At 28.5% G+C, this 24,933-nt stretch overlaps 1 protein-coding gene across 2 annotated transcripts in view; it reads right to left on the bottom strand.

The window, feature by feature from the left end:
• LOC115034312 (eye-specific diacylglycerol kinase-like) overlaps nt 1–22,571 on the bottom strand; it is a 148,872-nt gene extending 126,301 nt beyond the window's left edge. For both annotated transcript variants that reach the window (XM_029490885.1, XM_029490886.1), the window contains exon 1: nt 22,411–22,571. The gene's annotated coding sequence lies outside the window, so the exon portion shown is untranslated. The remainder of the gene's footprint in view (nt 1–22,410) is intronic.
• Between the last annotated feature and the right edge of the window lie 2,362 nt (nt 22,572–24,933).

The raw sequence follows: 24,933 nt of genomic DNA, 5'->3' as shown, positions 1-24,933 counted from the left end.
GGTGCCATATTAATTAGGAAAATAAATCAATCATTGTTTGAACTTATAGTATACCTATGAAATCAAAAATAAAATGTGCAATCGGACGAGAAGTTTTATGTTTTAAGTAGTAGCTAGTACAGTATAATTTATTTTGCTGAATCAAAAACTTAAAATTCACCTATAGGCCTTAAGTAATTTCATATTAGAAGTAATCAATCAAAAGAATATCAAAAGTAATGAACATATAAAGATTAAAGGCACAATTTTTTTTAAGCATTTTTAATTCAAATTTTGACAAAATCTATCATAATCGCAAACATTATCAAATTATTTTGTAGATATTTAAAAATTTACCTAGGTATACATATAATTTTCAATTTATAAAGCCAAGAACTAAAAGTTCAAAACAAGATTTATTTATTTATTTATTTATTTATTAAATATAATATATAATATTATATAATTGTAATTTTATACGCCCACAACTGGGCTCAGAACAGTTTTTTTTTTTTTTATAAATATAAATATATAACATATATAACACATAAAACATTAAACAAGAGCAAATAACTTAATATTAATCTATTTATAGCTATACATTATAATAGTATTTAAAATGAATACATAATAGTAGGTTCTTGATAGTACATTTAACATTTAAATAAAATTGATTTCAACCTGGTTAGATTATCATGAAAAAAATCGAAATTATTTATTGACTTACCAGATCTTAGCATTCTATTGATCGGAGCAAATTGTTACGATAAGTAGGTATATAAAACGTTTTTGATACACGAGTATTTGTTTGAGGAACATTTAAAGGTATTTGGTTAAGTAGTTCTGGACAGATTATTTGAGAGTTAAGTAGTTTATACAACCAAGACACATCATGAAATGTTCTCCTATTTTTAAGCGACACTATATTAAAGTCACTGGCTAGCTGCTCCAGCGAGACGTCAGTTCTATTAGACTTATAAGCTAGTACTCTCAAAAATCGTTTTTGGACCCGCTCAATTTTATTAATTAATCCCGTTTGGTAAGGATTCCAAATAACTGAGCCGTGTTCAAGAATAGAACGGACTAAAGAACAATATAACAATTTAAAGCAATTAGGGTTTTTAAAATCATAGCAGTTACGTCTTATAAAACCAAATACTCTTAGAGCTTTATTACACATTATAGTTACTTATGTGATCATTAAATGATAGGTCACTTGACAAAAGTATACCTAAATCCCTTATCTGTGTTACAATCATTAAATTAGAGTTATTCATTACATATTGAAAGTGAGTATTTTTTTTTCTCCGCGAAAATGATATTTGTGAGCATTTTTCAGCATTAACATTCAACCCATTTAATGAACACCACAAGCAAAAATCGTCTTGGTCGGCTTGTAGTTTAAGGCAATCTTCGTGAGAGTAAATAGGCATGTATAGTTTTAAGTTGTCCGCAAACATTAAGAAATTACTGCTTTTAAGAATATCTTTAACGTCATTTATAAAAAGTGTAAATAATATAGGTGATAAGTGTCCGCCTTGAGGGACTCCAGATGTAACATTTATAGACAATGATACACTATCACCTAGTTTTACTTGTTGAGTTCTACCATTCAAGTATGATTCAAGCCATGCATACATTGGTCCTACAATGCCGACAATTTCTAGTTTTTTTACTAGAATAGATAAGTCGACACTATCAAACGCTTTCCTAATATCAGTATATACAGCATCAACCTGTATACCTTTACTAATATATGATATGAGATCTGTATAGTAGGTTAATAAATTGGTCGTTGTTGACCTCGAATGTCTAAACCCGTGTTGATTATCTGAAATTACTTTATCAAGAACGGTTGTAAATTTTGGTACTAATAGTTTTTCAAAAGTTTTAGGCAATGAACTTAATTGCGAGATAGGACGATAGTTTGTTATAACATTTCGATTACCTGATTTAAATACAGGATAAATAAAACTAGATTTCCATTGGTTAGGAAAACAACCCGACGACAAAGAAAGATTGAATAGATAATGAATTGGACGTGTTAATGAAAAATAACACTTTTTATAAATTATTTCAGGAATTTTATCTGGACCACTTTGAGTTTTACATGATAAATTACGAAGAGTATCAAAAACTTCCGTTATGGTGATCTGGCAACTGTTAAAATTAATATCGGTATTGTAGCATTGGATATGATCGACATTACTATTTGACTGACTGTAAACAGATTCAAAATACGATTTAAACATGTTCACAGTATCACCCACATTTTTTGCAACAGTAATACCATCAGTTATGTTGTATGGAATGACATTAATCTTTTGTTTATTCTTAACATAGCTCCAGAAATACCTAGGATTATTTGTCATATAAGATTGGATTTGCTCAACGTATTTATTATAACATAATTTAGACATGATTTTGCATTTTTTTCTTAATGCAGAAAAAGCTTCATAGTCTGCATTATTACCGGATGACTTAAACAATTTATGCTGGCGTTTTTTCTTTTTAATAAGCACACAGAGCTCTTTGGAAAACCATTTTGGGAACATACGATTACGAATTAATTTTTTAGGAACAGTTTTATCAATTGCGTCTAACACTACTATATTAAAAATATTAACTGCAGCATTTATATCACTTAGTTTATACATATCAGACCAATTGTAACCAGCAATAATAAAATTTAATTGGTCATAATTTGCTTTTTTGAAGTCATAAAACCAAGAATTAGGGCAAATATGTACAGGAGAAATACTTATCATGTAGTTTGTAGTTAATACTGGGTGGTACAGATCTATTGGAACTATACTATCGTCTGAAGGCATAACACTTACCAGTGGGTTGTTTGAAAAGACTAAATCGAGTTGAGAACCATGGACATTTAAAATATTATTTAATTGGTGTAGGTTTAGCGATGAAAAACAGTCAAATATAATTTCTGAACGAGACGAAATTGTTCCATTGCATATCAGGCCAATATCATTACTAGTAAAACGCACCTGTGGTAGATTGTAATCTCCGTATAGTAATAAATTAATATCAAAGGTATATTTATTGAATAGCCAATCAACCGTCTCAGTATGTACAGTATAGTTATTTAACGGACTGTGTGGTGGTAGATAACAGGCACCAATAATACACTTATCGTTATTTCCCCATTTAATCAGTACAAATAGTTGTTCGACACTATCATGTTGTATATTAATAATCTCGGCCTCAAAACGTTTATTCACAAAGATAGCTACTCCGCCACCTCTAGTACTATTACTTGTCTTATCGCTCCGATCTAGACGGAACACGTTATAGCAATCAAAGCCGAGTTCGGCATCTAATATATTAGAATTTAACCAGGTTTCTACTAACACAAAATAATCATACTTGAATAGTGAAATAATACATAATAGTGTATTTAACTTAGTACGTAAACACTCTTACATTTTGGTAGTACCCTTTTAACAATTTACTCTTATCGATTGATGTTTTATTACAATAATTACACTTAACTCTAATATTTTTCTTAATACTAATTAATTTACAATTATAACATAGACAAGACTGACCATGACTTGCGGTCGTATTACTTATTAGTTTTTTGAGACGATCTTTGGCACACCATTAACATATTTGATAATTGAATTAAAATCACCGTCTGCGCGTTTCTGCTGGAGTATATTTCTTAACGATTTCATTTGTACTTGTTGATATTGGCTCAGGTCGGCATTTACCCATACATTTTTCCATTTTTCAAGTGAGCGGAGCTTGGATTTATTTCTTAATAATAGTCTAGATTCATTAGTATCATTGAATTTTTATTGTTACTATAATATTATTATTATAAGCGCGTTTGGAAACTTTAGCTTAGGTCTTTGAATTATTTAAATAAGAATAAAACGGATGCGTGCGATATTAATTTTGTGTTAACTTTATATTAGGTATGCAAATAATTTTGAAACAAGTGCTTAATGGATGACGATGATGATGACGAAGGTAGCAGCAGCACGGCGGCAGTGACGACAACGAGACAGTATATTTACATTTTTTTTACAGAGAATCGCATCCGTCGTCATCGTGAAATAATTTTTCATTATACGTATTATATAATACATATTATAGATATACGTAAATTAATTAATATTAATTTCCCGTTTAGTACGGTTCCGGCTAGAAATGTTTTTTCGGGGATTAAAATAATATTATTGTATTCGTCTTCACGAACTCACTCCGCCGGTATTAAAAATGAATAATAACATTGCTCACAGAAATTGTCTTCTATTTAATTATTTACCGCTGTTGTCCATCTCGGTGCTATACAATTTTAATACGAAATAACGAGTGTTTATCAACCGCGCAAAATATTTAAGACTTCTAGCATTGTGTAGGTATAATAATAATATATATATTTTGCACCAGTGCACTGCCAACAAGTTGAAACAATGTGTACACAAGAATTGTGCCGCATAAAGCACAACAATATTATAATAAATAATTGGACGATTTCGTATATTATTTCATTTTGAAATTGTTAGTTGCGATCGGCTAACGCCAGTTTATTACCACCGAAGTCGGCCGGCGCAATCGATGCGTGCCCAGAATAATGATAACCGTCACATTAATTATTTTTTTCAGGAATTATTACGGCGCCTCCCACTGCCCATTTCTTTATTCATCTTTGTCATTGTTTTTCCTCTTTGTGTTGTCTTGCTCTCGCTCCGTCACTCTGTCTCGCCACAATATAATATATATATTCTCTTTTTCAGCGTTATGACAATTCCCGAAATCGTCGGGAAAAAAATAAAATATCCAAAAAGGAAACGAGTGTCAAGTACGTTATATTATATACATACATAATATAAGCTAATACAAAACGACGAAAACAATCATTTTTATACTCCGTTTTACGTGGTTGGTTTTATTATTATATGGTATTAATATCGATTTAACTGTTGTCGAATGTCATAATATAATATTTAATATAGGTACTTTATAATATTATTATGATGTTCCCATAAACTAAAATATGAGACGAAAAAAAATCGGTTGATCGTACTGATTAAAATATGATTGATTGCTGATATATTACTTGATAGCTGACGAAATATTTCGGAATAATTTCTGAAATCTATTGTTGAGATATAGTTAGCCGCATTAAAATATATTATGTCTTACAAGTTAAAACTAAAAGTATCCACGACATTTTACCGATAAATCCTACCATCCGGTATACGTTTCTTTACTATTTAATATGTGTGGGAATATAAACGCAGGATTAATAAATTAAATTACCTATTTGATTTTGTTTTACGTTTAGTTTTGTTTTTAAATTAAATCCGGTACATGGACAGAGCAGTGAAAAATTAAAACAAAAAATAATAAAGCTACCTGCCAAATTAAATTTTGATTAAGCCTGCGGACCACCTGGGATTTATTATAGCGTTCATTTCAGCGAGCTATATCCTACTTTAGATTCAAGATTCACAATAGAGTGACATGGGTTACAGAAACAGTAAAAATGTTAAGCGTGTTCTTCGTTTAAATTTGAAAAAACATGGGCTCGGTATAAAAATTAAAAACAGTCGGAGTACAATATTATTATGGTCGATCCGTTTATTCACACATAATATTTTCGTTAATTATTCAATTATCATAATAGATTTTACCTTAATATCAATGCGCATGCTATTATATACTACAGAGGGGGGGGGGGGGGTGCACATGTTTTTAATTATTCCGGAAGTCGACGTTTAAATCAATAAAGCATAATATTGTGTGAACAAACGCAATTCGTCGTAATCAACGCACATTGATTATGCATTGTTATTTGTTATTTATTACGTTTTAGGTTTGAGGTAAAAGTCGGCGATGGACTTTGATGATATTTATTCTAAACAATTAATTACTTTCAACGTGCACGGTAGGTGTTAAAATTAAAACAGTCTCAAAATTATATTCATAATGACGCACAATTTGTGCTGCACTATGGTAGGTGATTAATTTTTCCGTCTACGGTGTTATTTACAGAAAACCGTACCAGAATTTAATTAATTAAGTTTGGTGATTAAAAATATTATATTAACGCTCACGTGATTACGATATTATAATATAGTCTGTTCGAAGCACACTATCGGCGTGACGCTTTCAAGGATACAACTTTGGGTGAAATAACTTTTTCCATAATAGCACGTGACAAAAAATCTTATATTGGTTCAAATTTATATGTAAAACAGATCGCTTTGATCTTTTTCAAAATATGATTGTATACCCACACGTCATGGTTGGTCAATGGGTCCCTATGGCAACCCAACTCCGCTTGACTATACGAAGCAACAGATATAATATTGGTATAAGGTACACCACATACTTTTTAGTACTATATATATATTTTTATTATGGTGTATACGAATAATAATATATAGACCATAGGGTATCTAATGTCTTTTATTTTTTTGCGCAGACCGATCTCATGTCATACGACTTCCATTCGCATAACGGGGTAGTTCGGTTCTTATATTATAAGCATCAAACTTAATTTTCGCTACAAATATAATGAACAAACGTAAGTAATGTAAATTGAGTTATAAATATATAATATTAGAGTTGCAAAAGCAGATAAAAAGGAGTGGTAAGCGCTATAATAGGTATAATATAATATGATGGAAAATTGTTTTGATTTTTTTCTTTGCCCTAAGACAAAATACCTTATTGATTGTCTTAATTTTATTAAAATTAAAGCAGTAAAATAAAATAACAACTTTATTGCTTTTAATAAATATTATAAGTTACAAATATAATAATAATATGTTATAAACTATATATTATTATGTAATTAATTGTGTTGTTAATTTAATTTAAACGATTGATTTATCGCACGTTTATTAGTATAAAATAACATATCATCCGCAGGTTCATAATGAATGTGTCACACCAATGGGTGGTTGCTTTTTTCGTGTAATCGAGTCTAACCAATCAATAGATAAAAACAAAAAGAACAAAAATTATAGTTGAATCGCTTCTATTTGCACTAATTATTGTATATGTTTGTAACCAAACCAACGTGAAAATAAAAAAAATCAATATTTCACGATTTTATGTTTCAAACTCCAAACGTTAAAACAGTAGGAAATGTGAACATCGAGTTGGAAAGGCATGTTTGTAAAAAAATATTTCGCTGTAAAGCCATGTCACCGAATGGCTACATTCGTAAAATATTATAATAAAATAAAATAAAACGGACCTCACGAGCTTGTCGAGTTAATAGCCATATCAAGTATTAAAATTTCTCGTGATCATTTTGGTGACGGCCTCCAACCTGTGCAGCTCTCAAAGGGGGGAGGAGCGTACTATAATAATAACAATAATAATAATAATAATAGTATTGTGAGCTGCGCGGAAAACGTCAAGTACCGTCGTCTATTCCGACGGTTTTCACTGTATGTATATGAATAAAAATACTGACGTGTCGGCTTATATCTGATTAACGTGCAATGTTCGCGATTCATTTTTGACGACTTAACGTGAGTGACGTCTATTAACAGCTGCAAGCTGCAGCTAGTAGCAGGTAAACGAGGTGGAGTACGATGAGGAGAAAAGGAGCGAAATGCGTGCATATAATATTATAATATCGATATTATATTATGATAAAGGGCAATGATTGAATAAAATATATTATGAATAGACCCGATGAAGACGATAATACACGTTGCACACGTTTGTATAATATTATTGTGAACTTACTGTGTTCGAGCTCTATAAGAGATCTCAAGATCGATATATATTATTATTACGATTTAATATTCGATAAACGGTCGAGATAAATTGTTCACAATATCAAAACAACACACGCAGCGATATACGGGGAAATACTTATCATATCCGACATTATAAAAGCTGTGAGACGTAACGATATCACCGATATAATATTATTATCGTGGGAGAAAGCGAAAGAAGTATAAAAACTTTTTTCTTTTTCAAGTGTAAATTAAAAGATTCAGAACATTTATGGATTTATTTGTATTACTCGTTGTTCGAGCTAAATCTAACCATCACTCCAAACAAAATAAAACGTTGCTTTACACTATATATTGTGTAAGAAAAATATCTAAGCGGGTTTTTAAGCTTGGTACAAAGAACAGACCACGTACGAATAAAATTCTAAAAATATATGTTAATCCAATTTGATTTTTTTTCATATTTTCAACGTTCCAACAGACGCCCGTTTAATATCTTCAAGCAAATAATTATAATACATTTTATAAATTTTATTTCATAAAAAGCGTCAATGTCATATAATATACTATAACAGGTTGGATAACATGGTTACGACTTACGACACCCTAAAACTAAAACTATCCTGTATTTTTTCCGAAACGAAAATTCTTTGTTAAACGAGCATTTTTCCATTTTTCTTAGGCTATACTAAGCTATACTGATAATCAAACAATTTCATATTATTACGATTAAATTATCAAAATATTGATAACGAACGCTTACGCCAAGTTTATACATTTTATGTACCTAGTATTTTGTTTGATGAACCATTGATGTATGTTTCAATACCTACTGAAAAATAGTATAAAATAAACGGTTGAAAAATTCCCTTGACCCTAAACATATTTTCACTATTTGGAAAAAAAGAACAATAACATGTCGTTGGAAACATGCAATGCATACATTTCAATGAACAGCGACATTTATATGAATCTTTATTTAAAATAAAAATCTATAGTTTTGGTTGATAATAATTTTATATTATTATCGACTAGGTGTATCCATTTCCTATAGGTATTATATAAAATATAAAGCAGGACGATGGTATATATTCTGGTCCGAAACGTAGGTATAAAGAATTTAATGACCGGAATAAATTCAGAACTGGGGGTGATACATTCTGAGGATTATAAAGTCGCCTGCACGGTTTAAGTTCATTTTCAAATTATGACCTACTACGAGTTGGGGGTCGCATAAATATAAGTATAGGTATGGACTTTACGGAATATATGCGAGATTCCTGCATCGTCTCCTGAAGCACCGATATTATAATCCTTTAAAAAGCAGTGGACACGCTTACCTTTGATACATTGTACGTAATATTATGTATGAACAGATCCATGGTCGACGCTTGAAAAGATATCAAATCAAAACATCAAATATATTTTTTAGATTTTCCACCAATCGAGAGGTAGATAAAAAATCCAAACTCAAATCCATCGCCTTCATTATAACTATGTAATTTGCATACACCATACATACACATTTAAAACCTACAGTTTTTTAAACACGTGTAATGTTTGACATAAATTATTAATTAGACGATTTCATTAGTAGGTTCTTTAATAAGACTTCTCACAACACGTAGAATAGTCAGATTTAATTTTTTTTTAAGTTGAAGATTCATATATTATCATACTACATATCACATAGGTTGCAAAGAACTCAGATTTTCAAAACTCTATTTTCATTAGTTGAAATAAACTTTGAAATAATCAGACATTTTATGAGTATTTTTCTGGTATGTTATTTAAAAATTAAAAAAATTAGAATTCAAGAAACTTGAATAAAATGTTATTCTTTCAAATTATAAAAAAATTAAGTGATCACAATTCGACTAAGCTACGATGCGAAACAATTTTTCATTTAAAGTCGTTTATGCTCGTTTAAATGGTTCTTTTTAATTTTTCCGTACAAACAATTCTAATTGTATGAACACCACCCTTTAGAAATTGCATGCATTTTGGCACTTAAATGGGCACTGATATTTTTTTGGTTCACTTTTGTTTTCCACATAATATGCTGCATATAGTAAAACCACCAATTTTCGTATAAAAATTGTGAATATTATAAAACAAGATTTAAACTGGGAGTAAAATGTCCTTGAGATCGGTTAAAACACTTTCTTCAATATAATTTTAGTTGTATTTGAAACAGTTAATTAAAGTTTCAAAAATGTTCAAACTTTTAAATCTAATTTTCGTAAATTTGGGAGTGCAATTAAATAAGATCATATTATAGTGATGAACGAACAGTGGGTAGTTTCTTCTACGTTGCAAGTGTGAAAGGCAGAAAAAACAAATATTGGTGCCCAGTCCCTCAATCGGCATGAAATGTCAAAAAATACCAGAAAAACACTTTTAAATAATATGATTTAATGCACTAACAGAAACGTCAAATAATTTTCCAAAAAAATTCACATAAAAATTGTTTTTAACATAATAATATAAATAATTAATCAAAAGTGCATTTCAGCATTTGTATTATTTAAACTGATAACAAGTCACTGGTATTCGGCATAATCACTATTCATACAAGTCATAAATAAAATAGCTTATCTGTACATTATAATATAATAGTATATACTCGGAGTCTCCCAAATTTTTCTAGATTGATAGGAATTATGTTGGTTTTTACGCAATCCTCAAGATTTTTGTCACACACAATTTGAAACAGTCTGTATGACTGCCCACACGTTATAAAAAATTGTTTGTCAGACTAATGTGCGCCCCACTTTTATCTAGAATACGAAGGTAAAAAGATAATTCGTAATATAATTTATAAATAAATATGACAAAGCAAAATAACTTACATAATGATTGTTTATCATAACTAGTAGGATAGTTTTAGGTTATGTTCATAAAATGATATCCATGATTATAAAATATACAAAATTCCATTCAAATTCCAAAAATGTCACTAAAACCAAAAAAAAGTTGTTAAATAAAAGTTTTATGTTTTAGCTCTTTGATGAATAAAATGTATTTTTTCCCTGAAAAACAATATTTAACAGAATTCTCATATTGTTATTTGTACTTAGGTATAAGTTAATGCCAACATGAATGTTTTAATAATATTGCAAATAAATCTATAACATTATGTTACGTTCAACTATTGAAGCATAGTTTAATATAAATAGGTATAGTTTAATTCACGTTGATGAAATCTTTATCCATAAAATCGAGATGGCAGCGTATAGGGATATGCTATCAAATCATTTAAGTATCTACTTAAAATTTGCATGGATAATATAAGTTTGTAATAAATTATTGTATTACAACCACAACCAACCTCTGGACCCTTTTTCTAATTAAGTGGCTTAAAATGTTGAAATTAATGGCATATATTTTTAATGCACTTTGAATATTTATTTTTAATCTCAACTTCATTTAATTATTTTTATTTTTAGGATGCATTATTTCAAAAATTGTTATGGAATTTCTAATTTTGTTATAATGCATAGAAATAATTTAATTTTAAAATTTCCAAAAGTAATGCGTACTATAAAAGTAATAAAATATATACCAATATATACAATTTATACAATACATACCAATCAGAATAGCTCCCCCCTTTTAAACCCTTTATGTCAAAAATTTAATAAGTAGGGATATATGTGAATAACCTGTATAAACAAGTCATTCAAGTCAGTTTTAAAATGTTGTACCACTTATCCATTTTTTAAATAAACACTATACTAATTAAGGACATTAAATTGTAAGTTTATATGTATATTTTGTTTGGCTTAAGAATTGAGTTCAATTTCAGAAAATAGTATGGCCACATCACATTGTTTCAATCATATAGTAACAATGTTGAATTCACTATTTTATAAATAAATTGATAAATTATAGTTATTCTATTTGCAAATGTATTTGCGAATCATCGACCACAGATTTTATATTATTTTTTAATACATATAAAACCTAAAATTGATAATTTAATATATTATACATGTCTTTAATAATGGTTTTAGTATGCACATATTTTACCATTAGTAATATAATATAATAAAATGGTTTACCATTTTTATTAAAAGATTCAAGTCAAATTTTAGATATTGTCATATTGCATTACCAGTACATAAAAAAAGCCCTACTTAAAGAAGTAATGGTAGATATGAATGCCAATATTAGATTTTTGTTCGGATCAGTATACACTGAGTGAGTACCTACAACACAATATTCGTCCTCAATTATTTGTGATATAATATTATGTTGGTCTACAATTCTTTTGACTCATTCTAATCAAATTATTAAGTATAGGTATTCGTATGAAAGCTAATATTAGATTTTTGTTCAAAAACCTTATTTCAATACACATCTTCTTGAGCACCTAAACATATATCCTCTATTATTTGTGATAAATTATTATGTTGGTGTATACATTTTATTATTTAGATTTGACCCAATGCTGTTCTAATCAAAATATTTCGATAAATCTACCACCAATTTTCAATATAATAATACATTATATTCAAATATTGGAGCCGTTAACTTATTATATCATTCAACATATTTTGTATTGCGGATTATTATTAGGGTAAAAAAAATGTTTTTAAGATTTTATAGTCATTAGTCAGTACCTACAAATCTCTAAAATTACTATACTATTGACAATCAAATTTCCGTAACGAATTGGAGGCACACCGATTGTGTTTCCAATTTCCAATTGATAGACGTGTTATATGAAACTTTTGAAGCACTTTTACTATAAAAAGTGTTGAAAAAATCACTTCATTGTAAAACTAATAGCTACTTTCGCAGTCTCGTGGAGAGGTGAAAAAAACATCGACAAACGTATAAATCAATACTATAATAGCCTTGAATACTATTATAGGTATAGTATGTGTATTTTTATACTAATAAACAATATTATTTCGTAGTTGTCACTATTTTTGTGTGAAATAAAAATGTCTGCAGTCAACAAAAAATATAAACGGCGGTTCGTCAAAATATATTAATTACACACAAAGAGACGGAACATCTACAAGGATCGTCTTCGACTTAATTTAAATGTAACGTAGTGCAATACAATATGAATCACGTCAGTACAATAAATTCAAAATACTGAAATCGTGATCAATATTATACGGAGATAGCCGATAGGTAATAATATAATAATATTATACTGCACTATGGTAGGATGTCATGCGAATTCAAAAATATATTTATATCCTTTATTTTTTTTTTAATTGGATATCCTATATTCATCGTTTATTCGTCATCGTGATTTTACATTTAATATTATTATGCAATACATGTTGATTTTTACATTTTTATATAACGTATTAAAAAGTTTGAAAACTATTATCGACATTCGACGATATCGATGACTGTCGCGAAATAATAGGTACTTAATTGATACATTTATTTAGGTGGTTGTTGATTTATGAAAAATTATAAGTATTTATACATAGAAATCCCTATGAATAGAGTTTAACCACACTTGTATAAAATATATATATTATATTATATAGGTATATTATATTGTCAAATACAATTATAGCAGACCAAATATCTGTGTGCTCAATACAAATACTAATTAGTTTTAGGTTTAATGAACGCACACATTGATTTTACCCCATCTGAAATCGTATTGAGGGTTGTTCGCACAACAGTTTGGTTCCTTCTCTCTCCATTGGCACTTAGGAATAATTCAAATATTCTACAGATATCTTGGAGTTTGAATGTCAAACTTTCATAAGTGTTTTGGATTGATAACATGGCCTCTCTACCTTTATAACACTCAACAACATTGTATTATTCACTTCTAAATCAATTGAAAATAATTGTACATTTACCTAATATTATTAGTTATATTTAAGACGATTAATTCAGCAAGAGATTTAATGTGCTCAAAAATAAAAAATTAATGAGACCTATGTGACCACTCTGCTGTATACAGTAGGTGTTGAGTGTGACTCGTAATTGAGGAGTAATATTTACTGTAATGTTGTGTTAAATTTTAATTAGACGATAAATCATTGTACTCAAAAAACGAATCTGAGCGAAGATCTGTCAGTCTATTACAATACTAAGTATATATTTTTATGATATAATTTATTATAATGCTATTTTATTTTAAGTCATATTTTTTTGTAAATTTGTTCGTGTAGATACAAAAAATTCTGAAACAAACATTAAATTCAAGTTTTATCTAATATTTTTGTTTTTCCTGGTTACTTTGAAAAGTACTATGGATTTTGTATTACTTATGTCCCTCAATCTAACGATCAGATCCAAATTCTATCGAAAAAACTCCCTCAACGTTGAAAATTGTAGTATTTTTTCTGCACTAAAAGGAGACGATGGACAGAAAAAAAAATAATTAAAAAATGTAAAAAACACATCATTGTAAAATCAATAATCGCTCCATTCAGAATCTAAAATAATAATTATATTTCATTTTTTTTTCTGTTCAGTGAACGCTTTTGAGAGGGAAATAAAATTGAAAATATTATTTTATTCAATTTCGTTTTAGTTATTACTAATTACTTATTATGAATATTGAAGGAAAAAAAATATTTTTTTAAGTTTGGTTTGTATTTAAAAAAATGTTAAAATTAACACATTTCTCCAATATTGATATGTCAACTGTGAATTAACGAAATTAAATTTGTTTGTGTTACATAACGGGCAAAGTAGATTTATTATAGAATAGGATTTCACCACGGTAAAAAATTGTTTTAAGAAATAAGAGAAGGATAGAGTAATTCGACATTATTCATCAACATAAGCTTTAATGAAAAAATACTATAAGCTTTCACTTGAAATACCAAAATACGATTATATTATATATCGTTCACTTCGATTCTAATTATAATATTACTATTACCAATAGACAAATCAAGTAAAACATAGTTACAGACTTTACTGAATAATATAATAATATTATTGTTGTTGAATTCCAAAATTAACAAAAAAAGACAACTTTTTATAATCATAATATTATTTTTACTCATCTGGAATAAGACTGGGTATTTAAATAACGTTCTTATTAATTTTTTAATCATTTACATCTTAACACGGTAAAATTAAATCACTGTATTAAATATTATATACTACAGCCAATACAATTTTTGATATATTTATAATTGATCAATTTTTAATTTTACCTTCCTATTTCATTAGAACTTGATTTTCAATCTAAATGTATTGGTATTGAAAAAGTTTTAATTTTTTCCTATACCTAATATAATATAATTAAAGGATGTAATCGTATGGTATTTCAAATTATCAAGTAGGTAAGAAGAAACAGTGTTCTAAATTCCTAACCACCGCTCATCACTAGCCACGAAAATTCAAAAAGTAGGTAACCTACGTATATTGTGCTATAACTAAATCGTGATTCGTCACTATAGTAATGTTAAAGTATAGGTAGCGGATGTGGTAATGAATAGGTCATATCTTCCGATACTAACTCACTTACTTTTCTTGCCATTCTTAAATACATTCTTTTTTATAAAACCTCCGTGGATACAGATAGTGTTCGATATTTGTCTTCGATTAGCAAGCATTTTCACTCAATCGTTTTATCCGTAAGTCATAGAATATACAACAATTATTGTTCAAAGATATTATTAATACGTAGCTACTTTTTCTCCCCTCAAAATTAGGAATGTTGGATAAACGGTCTTTAAAAATTATTTTGCTTCGCGTTGTTGACTTACACGTTTAATACTTCAACATAACCTAATTTGTCCTAACTCGAAATTCATGAACATTACCCCACCTGAGATCACTGTCGAAATGACATTATTCCGTTATATTCTACTTGAAGAAAATTATTAATACCGACCAGTATTCTCGTACGACGTGAACACTTAAACCAGCTTAAATATGTTAGCTTTACCCAAACTGATCCAACCTCACGGTCAATTGCATGACATGAATTACTCTATATATGTCGGCAATACAATATAAATTATATAGGTAGGTACATCGAATATTATTATATTAATTTTGATATATATAATAAAGAAGTCACTGCCCTAGTAAAATTATTATTATTATTTCAACATCGTATAAAATCCTAAGCATAAAATATAATATTTAATTAAAACAAGTCGATGCATCCGCCTAATCTGGTGATGTGAAAATCCCGAAGAAAAGCCTGACGGTACACATATTATACAACGCAGGTATTCAAACTCTTTCGTTCCACGGCTCTTTCGTCTCTTCACAAAATATGTTGGTAGTTCTAAAATTATTAAGGATACAGAAATAAAGGTGTGGTTTAATGTTTAAAATTATATGATGATATTATGTATCATAAATACACCAATCTCATACCGAGCAGACAACAAATTGAATAATAACTATGCATAGCAAAACTGAAATTAAATGCAAAAAAAAGAGTAAAACAATATATTATATTAATCGTTATCTCTTTTCGTCTTCTGTGCCATTGGTTCCCCGGAAAACCCTCGCAGCGCCCCTTGGAGCCGCGTAGCACAGTCCGAATACCACTGTCCTACAAGCTAGATGTCTGGAGCATATTATGTACTGTAGCGACGTAAAACGGTATAGAAAGTTTTCGAGGCACGTGTGTGCCGCAGCGGTAAGAGTGGTTTTTTTTTTTTCGACGTGGTTTTCTTCGCGTTTGGCAGTTGTCCAACTGGACTCGGCGGAAGGGACATACTTTTTAAATTTAAATCGTACGCGTGAGAAACATCTCGACGATATAATATCGGTTAGTCAAAATCCACGACCGACGTTATGCGTACTCAGTAATGTCTGCACAGACTACAGTTTTACGCCGCAGTACCTACGCTAAACGTATTATATAATTGTGTTAAATTGTACTGTTGGCCGGAACCAGTGACTGCGGTGACTATACAGTACGGGCCAGGAAATATGGACACAAGTGCACGTTCTCAGTACGTTTTTGTATGCTGAGTGGGGGGGGGGGGGGGGTGTAGGAACCTACAGATTGCTCGTTTTTCAAACGTATAATACATTTTGTAATATTTCAGTTTATTTTATTTGTATTGGGCCTTCAGTATATTAATACAACTTGTCGATTAAAAAAAAAAATTGCTTGGCATATACAGAAAATAAAATATTTAGGTATATATTTTATTTACACATGGGCACCTAATATGCTTATTATAATATATAATATATTTTCAAACGATCCTTTACCTTTAAATAAGGAATAAAAACAGCCTTTTTAAAAAAAAAAAAAAATAAGGTTTGCATTTTCTTGCGTCTTATATGTTCATATAATATTCGTTTATAATTAATGTACAGAACATTTTAAAATAAATATAAGACATTAAAAAAACCAATGTCGATTCAAATCGACTTGAATAAAAAAATATAATATAATTAGCAAAACATCGATGTTTGATCTTCAGTAGTTACCTTATTTTTATTTTTAAATCAATATTAAAGTGTCATCATTGGGTGGCTTCTTTGTGGCTTCTTTGTGAAGGTTATCTTTGTGTATACATTTATCTGTTTCTTGTCATATATACTTATTATGTCATGCGATATAGATTGTATATTTTGAATTAAAATAAACTAATGAACGGTCAATAAATTATAGATTCTGAGCGAAGTGATGAATGTATTGATTCTACAGTGCACTGATATGTGCATGATGTGTTAATTTATTTTTGTGTCATCAGACATCATTAAGGATCAGTAAGAAAAAATGTTTGGATTTTCAACTTTGAGGGTGATATCTAGTAGCAAATTGAATCTAGTTGGTAAAATGGGGATTTAAAAGTATAAAAACCGCAGAACTTTACAAAAATAATCGGGGAAAAACAATAAACAAAATTGAGGAGACATAGAATTTTTTTACGCAAAACTAGGTTTTGACTGAATCAGTTCTCTTATTTTATTTTATTTAAAAATGAATAGGTAACAGTAGATCCTTTATATGGTGAACAAATTTTTGTATTAGCATAATATAATTTTTAAAATATTTAATCTTTTTGAATTTTTTGATATTTATTTTATACTTATTTTTTTTCTATAAATGTAGATAATAATATTCACTCGATCAAAAAACTTGAATAGTTCATACTGAACTGAAAAATTTTAAAAAATCTAAGCACATGCTCAATTTTTTTAAAGACGCTAGAAGTTCACTTTTGGGTGAAATTCGTTATTCAAACCAAGAATAATAGTTATAAAATTAACACATTCATTACAATTTATAGTGACTTACCTAATGTAAAAGTTACACTTGACACCTACTATACAGCAGATACTGCCTTCTTTTTATAATTTTTATAATTTTTAATGGCTAATATAATATAGGTACGAAATATTTAATATTGTGACATAGATAAAACAAATATATATATTTAATTAAAAAATCAGATATCTGAAAAACTGTGTTGTCATGTAGGTATAATTCTATAAAAGACAAATTGTTATTTAACTATTGTATTAGAAAATAACGTACAAAAGAGCATCTCTTTATTTATTTTCATAAAATATGAGCAATCTCTTCACACGTTACCAACCAAGCAATTTTTCGGGTAGGTACTTATTGAAAGAAAAATAAATACGAAATATTGTTGTCTCTGGTAATATGACGTTATTACTCAAAGGAAAAACATGACTGTGATTTATAGAAACAAAATTGAATGGTTTAACGAAAAGATGGAAAGAAGAAAATGTGATTTTAATGTGTGCCAAACATGAAGGTTTTGAGATAAGAAAATTCTTGACGTTGCACTGCTGCAGATGTTCAAAACAGATTAAGTTAACTTCGTTAATAAAACATATATTTTAGGAAAATGAATAATAAAGAACTTTTTACTACCAATACTTAATAAAATTGTATGCTTAAATACCATATCAAAAATAGGTTTCCGTCAAAAAAAAAATATGTTCTATACAAACACTATCAAAAATATTTTTTTTTTTTTTTTGGAAATAATATGTTACTAACAATTATGAGGAAAGCTTGATATTATAATGTGACGAAGAATAATTAATCAATAATCAATATAAAAAAATAATTGATATCGAAACAATTATTCGATCTATAAATTTGAAAATCGTATTATTATTATTATTATTATTTTAAGTTTGTTCTCATTATAGTTACTAATAATACATTAATACCATATACATATTAAAATGCTTTACTTTCAGATCAAACACTCCACAGAAAAACAAAAGTTTTAAGAAATCCTATTAGTATTATAATTATTATTATTATTATTATTTTTTTTTTGATATATTAATCACTAATACAAACAATTTTGAAACAATAAAGTTTAAGTAAACTGTAAAACATTATGTTAGTCAATTTGCACGATGTTTACATGAAAATTATTAAAAAGAGATGTTTCTATTAGTTTTTATTAGTTTTTAATACCTAGATTAACACTTCAAAGAGAAAATAGAGGAGATACATCAACGTTTTTATGGTTAAGAGTCGAGTAAAAACTTGTACGTATTATATAGTTTGTCAGCTAGTGTACCTACTCTTTACTGAAATTTCCTTTAGTAAATATCGTGTTTAACTTTGTGTAGGTATCTTAATTAAAATGAGTAAGTAGATTTACACATATAACGCTAAGTATATAGTATTTTAATTAGACATTAAATAAAATGTATTGACTTAGCTAAAAATAAATTAAAGTTGTACGATTAATAAACTATCATATTTATAAATGTAAATTCGAATAGATAACTTATAATAAAAAATATTTTCTAGAATATTTAGGTAAATACGAAACTATATTTGAAAAATTGTAGCCCAAAATGTAAATTTTTTTCTCTCACGAAATAATTTATCATCAAAAAATATTGTTTTGGCTATCCAGTGTTAATTAATATAAATAATCAACCGATTAAATTAATATTTTATGTTTTTATAAACAATGTTTGAAATGTTTGAATACCAATCTAGTTTTTACAGAATCATTCAAATTGTACGTGACATAAATACATAATTGGTGTGGAAGACCTTAACTTCACTTGTAAAAAATATTTAAACTTAAAAGCATAATATAGGTACCATTATACAATTTCATACAATAGAAATATTGATGGTCGTTACATTTTACGGCGAAGGTGTAGTATAGTGACATAATTCTTAAATAAGTGTTTTTAATAAAAAATGATTTAAATTTTCATTATTTCATTCACTCCGAGATTTAATGGTATTAAAAAATATAGGTAATAATTGATAGCTAGTCAAAGTAATAATATGTTAAAATTTAAGTACCAATATGATGTTTTTCCATTAAATTGTATTTATTTTTATCCATACCAATAAAATAAATTTAGAGTAGTTTTAAGAAATATAGAAATCGACAAAAATATTCTAGTGTCACTATTTATTACGACTACTTCTATTATACGAATGTTATGTCCTATACAGAACAAATATTTTTGAAGATTTTTTTCAAAACACAAGATACATAATAATATTATAAAATTACCATTTATACTCGTACTATAAATTACTTTTGTAAGAGGAAAGTCATTTTTAAATACATTTACTGAATTTATGTGTTCAATTCTATGCGTAGTAAAGAACATATTTATTTTAGATTATTCGTGCTTTTATCTTGTGTATTTTTTTTTTCATTTAAAGCGATCTTTTCAGTTAAAAACCACGCAAGTTTTTATGCAGCATCTACCAAAGAAGACTTTAAATTGAACACAGATAGAACTATAAAAATGTTAGAAAATCTGAAAACAACGAAAATATATTGAGAAACACACGATGTCAAATATCTCAACCATTTTTCTGAAAACCAAATTCTGTTTAGCATTGTAAATTCGATAGAATTCTTAAATTATTGTTGCTCTGACACGGCTCCAAATTTTAATGACTAAATATTTAATTTTGAATTTGCATATTATACTTAGTACGACAATAGTACATATCAATCTACATAAAAATAAAAAACCTAACATATTGTATGTGTTTGAGATTTGTAATAATATAAAATTTACGTTTTTAACAATTGTTAAGATATTAAATCATACAAAATCGTTAAATAAATTACATTTTGAGTGGGCTTAAGTGTTTAATATAAATAATAACTAATTTAATGTCTATTATGTTAATTGGAGAAATAACTCTTTTTAAATGCATAGATATATATATCACTTTCCATGTAAATTTATAATTTCATAATTAAAAAATAATATTCATCCGTTCATTATAATATATGCGAACACTTAGGGTTAGTTTTAACTAAAAAATATAGAATTAGACGATTAAAGAAATATTGTATAAAATGTTTTCTTTTATAAAAATGTTTTCATTACAGTTGTACCTATAGCTTTAGAAAATATTTTTAATTATATTTAAATTTAAATGGAAAATGGAAAAAAGTAAACAAAGGTATAGCAAGTTTTAATCATTTTGACCATACAAATTTGAATCTTTTAAAAATTACTATTACCTAAAATAAAAAAAAGTACTTGTACATAAAAAATATTTTTTTAGAGTTATATAAATAATTGAATACACATTTCCAAGTACCAAACCATAACATTTAGTATAATATTATAATATTATATCCAACGATGTTTATTTAGTGTTTGAAGAAATAAAATAAATTTCGAATAAAATACGTTTATTTATAAAATAATAGTTGATTTTATTTCTGTTTAATATACAAGTCCCTATTACTATACTGATATACTACCTAAATGTTGTTAGTAATTTTTTATTAAAACGTTAATAATAATTATATGATAAGAAAAAAATTTACAGAATTCCTACTTCTTTTAAATTTAAATTTATATTAAAACGAAATTAAATTACCTATTATCGTTTATATAAAAGGAACCGTTTTAAATAAAAATGATCATAATAATTATACTACGTTGTATTAGTCGATTCGATAGCAACAGTTAAAACATAATCTATATGTAACGTTTTAAAATTCCTGCAGGAGTTGTTTAATATTAGACAATAATAATTTTTTAGTTCACGTATACACGAGTAAACAAAAATACACGAAGCCATGTTGTAAACGTATAAACCCTGTGTGTTTAAAAATAATGTAAATTAATTTAGTAGATAATTATAAACATAATATTCGAAATTCACGTATTAGGTAAACAGAATTTCAATTTTTACAAAATAAATTCAAAATATTAAACAACAGTGATATAACAAAATAATATGTGCAGTGAAGAGATAAATATAATACCTATAATATATTACTATACATTAGTACCTAGGTACTTATATACGTTTTGTTTTAAAAAATCACATGATAGTTATTTCATATATCACGTCTACTTGAAATGTACGTATCTGTATGTAATAAAGAGTATTATTATTAAATGTCGTTTGACAGTCAGAAATGTTCTATGGAAATAAATGCACTAACGTAGGTTTTTTTTTAATGATATGCTGGTAAAGAGTTGTTTATCGAGTACCCACCATCGGTTAGGTCGTGCCTCGTGTTTATCCGACAAAAAAATAATATAATATCACAGTATATGCAAATGTCATGCGACGACCACGTCGTAGTTACCAAAAAAATTTGGTGTAGTCGTCGAAAACCCTATCGGACTAAAATATATTTTTCTCGGTGCGTTTGAATTCAGTGTATATATATTTTTTTTATTATTAATTTTTTTTCTCTTTTCGTTATTATAACAAATTTATCATTGTTGTTTTTGGTTTTACGTTAAGAAAATCAAATATTGTCGTAACCTTTTGTCCGGGGAGCGGTTGTCTCAAAATGTGGTCGGCGTTTCCATATTTACGACGTCGTTAAATCCGATTTCGTTTTTTTTCTTCGAAAAAAACTAAGATTTTTTTTTATTACTATAATATTATGTATTATTATTATTTTTATTTTTATTATTATTATTATTATTATTATTATTATTAATGTAATAATATTACGATCGAAAAAAAAAACAAAAACAAAGCACGCGTGCCACACACACACAACACTCACTCACTCACACACACACACACACCCACACAAACAAACACGCGTACATAAATACACGCACACCGTTCACACCGGGTTTGCGGCGCAGCAACCGCGTCCGCGCGATACCGCGTTTGATCGACTACTGAGAGTGTCCTACGCGACTGGTATAATAATAATAATATTACTACTCCGACGGCGTCGTCATCGTCGGCGGCGCGGCTGTTCTCCGAAAGCGTTCAGCATCGACGTCGAAAAACGGTCGTCGAGCGGGTGTACGCACGATTTATAATAAATTATCAACGTTATAATATAATAATAATTACTATTATTAGTAGATACCAGATACGTGTATAATATACCTATCTAGTACCTATTATAATAATATTACTATCACTGAAAACGTTATCGACTATTTACTCCGCACCGATGTTACTCGCCGCTCGTCAAACCACCGGCGAAATCGACACAATTTTCAAACAAGGTTCGTTTTATTTATTATATTGAAAATCACGGTTTTTTTTAAGTAACCAGAATTTTGAAATTCAGCCGAACCTCGAATTCAAATATACCTAATATATAATAAATAATAATAGTTCGATTCGATCTCAGGTACCAATATGTGTTTGATCGACTACTTAGAGTGTCCTACGCGACTGGTATAATAATAATAATAATAATATTACTACTCCGACGGCGTCGTCGTCGGCGCGGCTGTTATCCGAAAGTGTTCGGTGTCGACGTCGAAGAACGGTACGCACGGTACGCACGATTTATAATAATTATTAGTAGTTACCTATATTATTAGATCTATCTAGGTGTAATATAATATTTCAATCATTGAAAACGCATTATCGACTATTTACTCCACGCACCGATATTACTCGCAACTCCGTTGAACCACCGGCGAAACCGCCACCATACTATTATTTTTCAAACAAGGTTCGTTTTATTTATTATATTGATAATCACGGTTTTTTATAGGTATCCAGCACTTTGAAATTCAGCCAAACCTCGAATTCAAATATACCTGGTGTAATATATGAATATAATAATAGTTTGGTTCGATCTTAGACGCCGTCGAATGCAACAGAACAGTATTACAATTTACAATATAATATATTATCACACGACGTTATTTATTGGTCGTCGTCAATTATTATCGACGTGTTATTGCACGAATGTAGGTAACATTGCTATCGGCATTTCTTCGATCGTTATTTGCTATAGTTATGTACCTATCATCTCAAGTCTCGGAAATAAACGCGCACGACAGTCATCTCGTTTCCGGGCGGAAAAAAACTCTAGCCGATCCGAAGCAGCTGGCCCACCCACCGTCGACCCAAAACTTGTACAACACACATCCTCGACCAATATGCGACCGTTCAGAAAAATATAAAAATTGTCCCTCAATCGAAGCCTATTATATGGTATATAGAGTGAACGAAATACGATTCTGATACTATACAAAATGAATCACCAAACATGGCAAACATCACCCTTCTACTATCATATTTTAATAACGTATTTATTAAAGTTATGATTTTCCGTTGAATTTTGAGTAAGTGTTATACTTGAAGAGTATGTTTTCATAGAAAACTTTGATTTTTTTATACATTGAAACTATTCTGAGGCGATACAAGATCGTATTTTTCAAATGAGAACAACATTTGGCACTAAATACTAAATTGTAAAGCCGCTGATTTTTTTTTTTTTTTTTGTAACGTGTATCTATCCTATTAAAAATTGGAACATCTAGATTCCATGTTAATAAAATATATATTATGTATAGTATGGAAAAAAGTGCGTAATAATGGTTTTACATAAAATATAAAATAGCTGTAATATTTAATCAAAGTGTATCACATTCAAGTAATTTTTTTAAATTAATTTGAATATTCTACTTTAATGTATAAAATAGATACCTATACTTAAAAATTAAAATACAATAAGAACTTGAATTAACAATGCATTATTGAAGTAATAAATGGAGATAAATATCACCCTGTATAATACTCACTCGGAAATCGGACGTACAGTGTTTTCAGCCACGTTTCAAGGGAAAGCATGGCTGTTAGTGGCGGGCGCCGCCGGTCGTGCATGTCGTTCGACCGGAAACGAAATAGCTATTTCCCGAAATAAGACCAGCGGGTCACAAGGGGGAGGAAAAGGACCTGTTGGATCATTTGCGTTGTTTAAACATCACCGAAACTTGAGAAGAATTGGGTTGATTTGTCATTATCTTCCACAAGTGGTCGTCACAACGTAAAGTAAACATAATAATATTATATATTGGG

The sequence above is a fragment of the Acyrthosiphon pisum genome, chromosome A2, assembly GCF_005508785.2.
Source record: "Acyrthosiphon pisum isolate AL4f chromosome A2, pea_aphid_22Mar2018_4r6ur, whole genome shotgun sequence".
Classification (NCBI taxonomy): Eukaryota; Metazoa; Arthropoda; class Insecta; order Hemiptera; family Aphididae; genus Acyrthosiphon; species Acyrthosiphon pisum.
The sequence above is the reverse complement of the archived record's forward strand: the minus strand, read 5'-3'. Positions and strand labels throughout refer to the sequence as shown.